Source organism: Elephantulus edwardii, unplaced genomic scaffold (assembly GCF_000299155.1).
Source record: "Elephantulus edwardii isolate Elephantulus edwardi_28Jun2011 unplaced genomic scaffold, EleEdw1.0 scaffold00066, whole genome shotgun sequence".
Taxonomy (NCBI): domain Eukaryota; kingdom Metazoa; phylum Chordata; class Mammalia; order Macroscelidea; family Macroscelididae; genus Elephantulus; species Elephantulus edwardii.
In genome coordinates, this window is record NW_006399816.1 from 14600382 (window position 1) to 14610473 (window position 10092).

The following is a 10092-nucleotide window of genomic DNA, read 5'->3' on the forward strand; positions in this document are numbered from 1 at the left end:
CATCTCTCTAATGCCTAGTATGTCAATATTTATGTGTTCCATTTCTTTCTTAACAATTTCTAATTTTCCTACATTCATGGTTCTCACATTCCATGTTCCAATTACTAGTGTCTGCTTACAACTGTTCCTCTTCCTTTGTATTTCCATGCTTGACAGTTCTACATTAAAAAAATTAAAAGTAGCATACAATACATGGAGGGCAGGAAGGAGGTACAGCAGGATTTGGGAGGAAGGGATCTAAACATTCAATTTTACAATTGTATTTATTTTGTTGTTCTTAAGAATATACACAGCAGAACATACACCAATTTGACACTGCCAACATGAACAATTCAGTGACATTGATTACCTTCTTCAAGTTGTGCAATCACTTTGACTTTCTTTTTTTGAACTTTTCCTCCTCTATTAACATACACTCACTGCCCTGGAGTTTTCTATCTAACATTCCTACTTGCTTTAGTCAATTTCATCCTGTATAAAGAGTTCTTCAGGAGGCCTCTACTCAAGGCAGACATTCTTTCAGTCATTATTGATGAAAATACACAAATAGAGACCAATGAGTAAAAATACTTAGTATAACTAAGTATTTTAGACCAGTTTCTAAACATTTTGCCTGCCACACTACCAGTGGAAAAAAGTTAAGCCTTTACCCTCAATAAATATGTATGTTTATTTACATATTCTTCTCTGCAATGCATCCCATGCTTTAAATAGTTATGTTGGAGTAGGAACAATCAGATTTACCCTCTCACTTTACACAATCAAGAAAATAGACAAACTGTATAAAGCAATGGTTTCCAGACCCTGACCAAAGGGCAGTACTGGTAGGTGTTGACTGAATAGAAGAACAGGGCATATTCAGAGGTAATGGAAATGTCCCATATTTTGACTGTGGTAGTGGTCACATGATTGTGCATTCTTGTCAAAATGTCATTCTACTGTGTATTTAAAATGAGTGAATTTCACCTTATGGAAGCTATACTTCAATAAAATTAAAGCAAAAACCATGTGAATAGGAAGCATCTAAGAAGCATGTAACAATGCATATCCCTGGATCCTGCTCCCGCAGAATCTGAACTGGAAGGTTGGGAATGAGGCCTAAGGAGTTCTGGTGGTACAGTGCAAAATGCATTAGGCTGTTAAGTGAAAGGCCAGCCGTTCCTGTCTACCAGCTGCTCTGCAGGCGGAAGATGAGAAGCCTCCTCCTACAACAATTCATAACCTCGGATGGAGGGTCGTTCTGACTGTGAATAGACTCTGCAGCAATAGATTTGAGTCAAGGCTGAGATCCTAAAGTTTTAAAAAGTTCCTCCTCTTGGATTAAAAGAAATGTCCCTTAGCTATTAGAATGACATATATTTTTATGTTGAATTATAAAGAAGGTAATCTTTTAAAATTCCTGAAGCAATCTGGAGAGCTGATAGGATTCTATTTGCTAAACCTTTAAAAAGATTGCATTTTCATGGAAACACACACACATACATACTCAAGCTAGCCTTTTTTAAAAAAAAAAAAAATATAACCTGAATCATCAAAACACCTCAAGAAGGATTTACCTTCCCCTGATCCACTCCCCTCTCTGAGGACCTTGTTCCTCATATTACCACCTTGATTCTCCTCAGCCTAGCCCAACTCTAGAGTGGTTGGCCGACTCACCAACCACATGAAGGACTGCTGGTCTTGGTAAATCTAGGTGAAGGCCGCCTAGGAGAAGGGAAGCTGGAAGGCAGAGGTGGTGTCTACCCCACTCACAGCATGCTCTCATCTGTGGTCCTCAGACCCCAGCATGTGTTACCAGCCTCAGCCTTACAGGCATAATGGGTTAATTGTCAGGCTGCTATCGAAAGAGGTGGTCGTTCAAAGCTCCCAGCCAGTCTGTAGGGAAAAGCCATGTCAGTCAGATCTTGCAAAGAGTTACAGTCCTAGAAACCTGATGGGGCAGCTCTCCCCTGTCCTCTAGGGTCCCTGTATGTTGGAAGCAACTGGACAGCAGACTTTAGTCTGAGTTGTATTCATTCTGAGGCTCACAGAAGTAAGGCATGTCACCTGATCACATGATAGCATGGCCCAAGCCCAAGTTTCTGGGCCCCAGGACAGGATTTTCTCTAATAATCTTGGTTACAGCAAGCAGCGTTCTGAGGCACTGATGGAGGATCACCAGAAAAAACATTAATTTCCTTTTAAGAAACCCTTTGTGACCTCTACATAATCGACTCTCAACAGCAATTTTGTTTTTATAGATTCATGAATTTTCAAAAGACAAACATGTTTTCCTTTTCAGAAATAATCACGGGCAAGGGTAGTAAAGCCTCATGGCTAGAATGGAATCTAAGCCACCTGACCTTGGAGTTATACTGCTTTTAATGAGACGTTTGTCGTCAGAGTCAAGGGCGACATTCAGCAGTGATGACAGGAGTGTTGACTGGGACAGAGAGAAAAACGGGAAAATGCAGGAAACAAGAGGATCCCAGTGATACGAGGTTCTCTCTCTCTTTTTGCCCGGCAGGAGGACTTGCTGCTACTCTTGGAGGTGTTCAGGTAGGCGCACCCAGAGGCCTGCCTGGAGGAGGCAGTGCTCATGGAATTTCACCCCACTCATCATCCTGAATGCCTTTCAGTCTGGGAGTCTGGGGCAAATGCACTTTCTCCGCTGGAACCTGAGGGAAGGCAGGTGGAGGAGGGTTTCAAATATAGGGTAAGTGTGACATCTTAGGAGACAGTGAAGGGGATAGTGAAGGTGCCTGGGGTGACAGAGCCTACCTAAGAGGCAGGAGAGGGAAAAGATTTTACAAAGAGGAGAAGCAAGAGAGAAAAGGAGAGGGAGAGGAGAGATGAGTGAAGAGAAGAAAGGAAAGAGGAAAGAGAAGAGGTGAGGCCCTCCCTCAGAGCTGTCCATGCACCCGCCACCCACGTGCCTCGGACATACTGCTGGTCTCATTCTCAACCCCTGCCGAACATCACAATAGAATGAGTCTGAAACTGTTCAGGACGCATTGATAATTACTGGTGATTGAACTGCAAAACCTAGAAATAAAGATGAAGGAAACTATGGCCTTGACAATAGAAATGACTATAGAGATCACATGATAAAATTTTGCAAGACCAATCAATAACCTATTCATCATAAACACTTCTTTTTTATATTTTTTATTATTATTAATTTTAATGAAAATTTACAGACATTTTGGATTTCCATTCATTCATTGTTGCACTTTTCTCCTTGCCCACCCCTCTCCTCCAGTTTGTTCTTCTCTTTGAAAAGGAAAAGAAAAATTCTTTCATTGTTATACAATCCCTCCCCCCAAGTCCACTCCACTATGCAGCCTTCGTTCTGGACTCCTGTCATACTAATCACATATCCCTTTAAAACAGTTCTCTCTCTCTCTCTCTCTCTCTCTCTCTCTCTCTCTCTCTCTCTCTCTCTCTCTCTCTCTCTCTCTCTCTCTCTCTCTCGGTGTCATTCGTAGGGTGCTGTGCTGCTAACCCAAACAAAGGCTTCACCTTTCTGGCAGTTTAAATCTGTCAGCGTAAGATGGGCAATTGCTTCCTTGGTATTTCCAGCCTCAGAAGCTTAATGAAAAGGTTAGCTAATGAAGGGTTAGCTATGACTCAGTTATGACTCAACTGCAAGGAGTTACTTTTGTTTTGCTTTTGAAATGGTGACTATCCACATAGATCTTGACAGATTTAAAAACACAGTAATCAGATCAATGGCTTCTGTGGAAAGAGATGTTGGAGAAGCCCAACAGCATCAGTCAGAACAAGGCCGGGTGCTGCTTCGAAGCAGATCTTCAATTGTTCATTTAGAAATTTGTCACTTTTAAATTTACCATAAGCTCCCTATGACTTCTTCAGTCGCTGATGCTGTGAGTTATGTGTTGGGTTGTGAACTGAAAGGGTCAGGATTCAAAACCCATCAGGCGCTCTGAAGGAGAAGGGTGAGGCAGTCTGCTTCTGTTAAGATGCACAACCTCAGAAACTCAACCGAGGGCCTCGGTAAGTCAGCATCACCTCAAAAGGGGCGAGCTTGGTTAGGGTCTGACTGTTGGATGGTCTTCCTCATACCACAGTGGAGAAAACTAGAAATGTATTTCATGAAACAACTTTAGAAACTGGATATTGAAAATTTTGTCAAAGAAATAGACCACATGATAAATATAATTTATACTTTCAAGTCCTGACTAATTAAAGAAGAAAAGCAACAAGGATGAAAAAGGAGACAACTAACCTGTACCCGTCAGTATTATAATGACCTGAGTCTGTCTCTCTGTCTCTCCCACCAAACTGTGAGATCCTGAAGTAAAGCCTAGTTTCTCACTAATTTTTAATCCTGATGAACTGACATAGCATTCAGCATATAGTGGGGTGCTCCAAGTTTCTTTGTGGAATGAATGAGCCTGCCTCAACTAGACAAACACCCTGCTCAGTATTCTATGTACCATGCATGATGTCAGGTGCAGGTGTGTGGGGAGGAGTAAAGCAAGACACGTGAAGATTCAGGGTGTGCTCGTGGTGGAGAGAGGGGACAGAGAAGGGGCCGCAGAGAGGACCACAGGCAAAAGTGACTGACCCAAGGTGGGCTTTAAAGCATAAACAGAAGTTGGCCAAGTGACAGAGAAGACCGAAGGATGGGGCAGTTGGAAGATCATCTCTGGAGGCCTGAAGACGAGCGAGCATTCTGTGTTCAGTCGGTGATAGGCACTTCAGCTATGATGAGATGGGTACACGGGAAAGGAAGAGCCTGAGCATGGAGCGAGAGCAGAGAGCAGGAGGAGAGCTCTTCAGGGGGCAAGCTACGGGGCTAGCCCTCTCCCCGGGGAGAAAGGGAGCAAAACCAAACAAATATCAGCACTGGAGTGACAAAGTCCTGCCAAAGAAAAATGTAGTTCATAGTCTAATACTTGGGGCGGGGTGGGGGTAACGAATATATTTTAATGATAGGAAAGCAATAAACATGGTGAAAAGGTATTATTTCAAGATCTACCAAACATTCTAGGACAGATTTTCTTTTCCTATAACACTTTTTGTATGATTGCAAAAGCTCTGAACACTAATTGCAGAAAATAAGCATGCTTGAGAGTGCGCGCGCGCGCACACACACACACACACACACACACACACACACACACACACACACGACTGTAATAAATCACTCAGCCAGAAACCATCACAGTGAAATTGAGAGCTCGTTTCTGGTCATGGGCCGAGGGGTCATGGGGGTCAGTGTGGGCTTGGGTGGGTTGGACTCATTTGTGTGAGCTGGTTTGCCTTTTCGGAAAGGGAGTTGCTGAGCAGAGTTATAAGGAGGGAGAGAGAGGCTTAGGTGGTAAGAGGGAAGGTGTTGGTCTGGTCTACGGCTCATATATGAAATTCTGGGCTGAGCTCTCTGAAGGTGTTGTTGTTGCATACTGTCAAGTTGAAACCGACCCTTAGCTGACCCTCCAGTGGGTTTTCAGAGGCAGTTTAATTGCATGGGAGGAGTTTGCCCATCTTTCTCTTGTGGAGCAGCTGAAGGATTTGAACTGTGTGCCTTCTGGATTGCACTGCAGCTCCTTCCCACTAGGCCACCAGGGCTCCCTACTCTGAAGGCAGTGGAGGATATTGTCCCCCACCATTGCAGGAAACACAGGATAAGCTTAGAGGTTTTGTCTATTTTGAGGTGCAAGAGATAGCCCTTGCACTGGAAGGTGATTCTCAAAAGGACACAACTGATGGGCTGGTGGGAGAAGAGGTGTCCGCCAATGGCCACCAGACAGCAGCAGGTCCTGGAGCACCAGCACGGTCAAACACGAGCAGCATGCATGAGATATTGAGGGCTAACCCTGTGGCAATGGCAAGTCGGGGCTGGGTGAGGGGCAATGAGCTTCCACAGTCAGCAAAGCAGGTTACACAGAAGGCATGTTAAGTATTTATATCAATGAGTACTCAAGTCTGACCCTCCACTGGGTTTCCAATCCTCTCAAGGGTATAAATCTTTAAGGGAATGACTGCCCATCTTCCTCCAGCACAGTGCCTGGTGATCTCAAACACTACTCTTTCCCTATCAGTCCTACAAGTTACAAGTTACACATTATGGCTCTAGGGCTCCTTGTGGTCAGTCAAAGTGGGTATAAAAACCACAATTGGCACTTCCTTCCCACCCACCAGCTGGAGTGAGAAAATGGAAAAGTGGCAACTTGGGAATCCTCGTTTACATTCACTCTTATTTGAGGTCCTTTCATCTGTTTCCGATGCAAAGAAATGACAAGAATAATGTTTGTAAAACATTAAAAAACAAAATTATCTTAAAAATAAGAGAATTACTTCCACCAAGCAGAAGCTGAAGCACGTATCGGTAAGCAAAACTAACCCATGGTCTCACTCGGCTCTGACGCCAGAAATGAACACAGGCCTCCAGCAGTCTATCTAGCTGCTAAGGTAGTGTTATATGCCATCAAATGGGATCTGACTCACAGGTTTTTAGAGGCTGTAAATTGTACAAGAGGAGATTGCCCATCTTTCTCCTGCAGAGCAGTTGATGGCTTTGAACTATGGGTCTTGGGTTGGAAGTATAGCTCCTTACCAACTAGACCACCAGAACTTCTAAGGGATGTAAAAATCCTTGGTGGTGGTGGTGGTGGTGGTGGTTGTTATGTGCCATCAACTTGACCACAACCCATAGAGATCCTCTGCAAAATAGCTCTGAACCCTTCTCTATCCTGGGCCAATCTTACTGTCTCTGACACATCTACCCTCATAACCCCAGTCATCCAGGGTCTTCCTCTCTTGCTTTGTACCTTCACCCTACCAAGCATGGTGTCCTCCTCCAAGGACTGGTCCCTCCTAGCAACAATGCTCAAAGTATGTGAGATAAAAACCTCAAAATCCTTGCCTCTGAGGAGCAGCTTTGTTTCACCCTCTCCAAGACAGATCTATTAGTTCTTTCACAGTCCATGGTTTATTTAATACTCTTCTCCAGCACCACAACTCAAAGGCTTCAATTCTTCTTCTGTCCTCTTTGGTCATTGTCCAGCTCTTGGATGCTTAACAGGTAGTTGCAAAGGCCATGGTCTGGATCAGGTGCACCTTCATCTCTAGACTGGCATTGTTACTCTTTAATGCTAAAGGGGAAAACCAAATCCAACCTACTACTTTCAAGTCCATCCAGACTCCTGGCATCTCCCCTTCAGGTTTCTGAGGCTGTAATCATTACAGGATACTGTCTTTCTCTCGAGGACCAGCTAATAGATTCAAACGGTTGACCTTTCAGTTAAGAGCACAACAAATCATGCACTACATCAAGAGAACTCCTTTTTTTATAAAAAAAAAGGCTAAAAAGTTGGGATTGACTATTACCTTTTGTTGTTGTTTTGTGCCATTGAGTTGCTTGCTACTCATAGTGACCCTATGTACAAGAGCCCTAAACCCTGCTCTATCCTGTACCAATGTCATTGTCTCCAATACACCTATTCCCACTATCTCAATCACTGAATCGATCCATCTCATCGAGGGTCTTCCTCTCCTGTGCTGTCTCTCCACTCCCTCAAATATTATGTCCCTCTCCAAGGACTGGTCCCTCTTTGCAACATGCCCAAAGTATGTAGGACAAAGCTTCAGAATACTTGACTCCAAGGAGCATTACCCTCTCCAGGACAAACCTGTTTGTTCTCTTAGCAGTCCATGGTATATTCAACACTCTTCTCCAGCACCACAGCTCAAAGGTATCAATTCTCTATCATCCCTAGTCACTGTCTAGCTCTCCGATGCAATTGCAAAGACTATAGCCCAGATCAAGTGCACCTTAGTCTCCAGCCTGATGTTGTTGCTCTTCAGTCCTCTGACGAGGTCCCTGACAGCTGACCTTCCTAATGCAATTCGTCTCTTGATTTCCTGGCTACTGGTACCAAGAGTGTTGACTGTGGATCCAAACAAACTAAAACTATCTAATCTCTTCGCCATCCATACTGATGCTGCCAATTGGCCCAGTGGTGAGAATCTTTGTTTTCTTGATGTTGAGCTTCAATCTGCATTGAAGGCTGCAGTCCTTGACCCTCTGCAGCAAGCACTTTAGGTCCTCTTCAGTTTCAGCAAGCATGGATGTGTCATCTGCAAAATGCAGGTTGTTGATGAATCTTTCACCAATCCTGATGCCACATTCCTCCTCATACAATCCAGCGTTCCGGATGTTCTGTTCTGCTTACAGATTGAAAAGGTATGGAGAAAGATACATCTCTGGCAGACCCCCTTCTTGATTTTGAACCATGTAGTGTCTCTTGGTCCAAGTATAGGTTTCACATAAGCACAATCAAATGTTCTGGGATTCCCATTCTTCTCAGAGTCAGCCACAGCTTGTTGTGATCCACACAGTCAAAGGCCTTTGCATAGTCAATGAAACACAGATAGACATTCCTCTGGTACTCTCTGCTTTCTGCCAAGATCCATCTAACATTAGCTACAATATCTCTAGTACCACGACCTCTTATAAACCCAGCCTGCACATCTGGCAGTTCTCTGTTGACGTGTTGCTCCAGTTGTTTTTGGAGACTATCATCTAGGACAACTAAACCCCAGAACTCACCATCATTGAGCAGATACTGACTAATAGTGACCCTTCATAAATTTCCAAAGCTATAAATATTCACAGGAGGAGACTGTCCACTGATAAATTCAAACTATTGATCATTTGGTTAGCATCACTACGCCTCATTAGGTGTTGTGATGCCACCAGATCATCTTGGACTAGGAATTGTATTTTGTACCCAGGAGAGAAGAAAGTGGCACAACTTCCTAGCCAATAATTGGACTAAGACAACTGCAACTAGGCGGCAGGATCTCTGATTGCATCAGTATCGCCACAGAACAGCAGCCACAGCCACCAGCCTAAGACCAGTGTAGGATTCAGGAACTCAGAAAGCTTCAGAGAAGCTATGGTAAAACTACAGGAGGAGAGTTCAATGCAAACACACACACACACCCTACACACAAACACAAACCACAGGACATACACACAGAGGTGCACATTCATGCACACACAAAACAAACACACATGGATGAACACCAATATTCAAAAAGAACCAGCAAGTTGATTCTTCAACTCCGAAAGATCTGAAAGGATGTGAATGTCAAGGAAGACAGGCAATCAAACCAGTACCAGGGAGAATGATTCAGTGTGAAATGAGAGAAGACTTTAGAATAAGCATAGCCTGTTGTTGCAGTTGTTACATGCTGTCAAGTCAGAACTATTTCATAACTGGCCCTTCAGGGAGTTTTTTTAGAAACTGCAAACCACGTAGGAGGAGATTACCCATCTTTCTCTCATGGAGCAGATGGTGGATTCAAAGTCCTTGTCTTTGGGCTAATTGAGCAACCCATTCCTTTCCCATGAGGCCACCAGAGCTCCTTTACATGTATTTAGTATACTAAGAAAGAAAAAAGTATCCATAAATAAGGATAAGAGTTTAAGAAGAAAAAAAAAAGAAAAAAGAAGAAATTAAATCAATGGATAATAAGAAAATCCAACTGGAAATCATAGAAAGAATACAGATATTTTTAAGACAAAAATCAATAGAATGATCTTTTAATATAAATATGTGAAGAAAAAACATGTGATCCTTTAGATATTATCGAGGGATTCTTCTGGAATCATTCAATAACTTTTTTACTTCTCTCATTGCATTTAGTAGGAACCAACTCACAAGCAAACCTCCAGTGGGTTTTCAGAGACTGTAAGTTACATAGGAGGAGATTGCCTGTCTTCTCCCTTGGAGCAAGTGGTTGGTGGATTCACACTCTCTTATTTTGTGTTGGCATTGTAACTCTCTCCTAGATTAGGCCACTGGAACTTCCACGATGTATTTTAAATATTTCTTAGTATTTTTAAGCTTGTCTACTGTACTTCGACTTTCAATTCTATTACATTTATTCCACTACCAAAAAGAAGGCTGTAAGCGTAAAAGATCAAAAGGGCAGCATTTGTTTAGAAGGTCAGAAGGCAGAAAAAAATAGGAGGATTAATAGAAACAAGAATCACGGGAGGAAGTGGGAGGAATATGGCTACATTGTAGACATTCTAGTTATCATTTTGTTGCTGGTGTTTAAAAATTTCTTTTATTA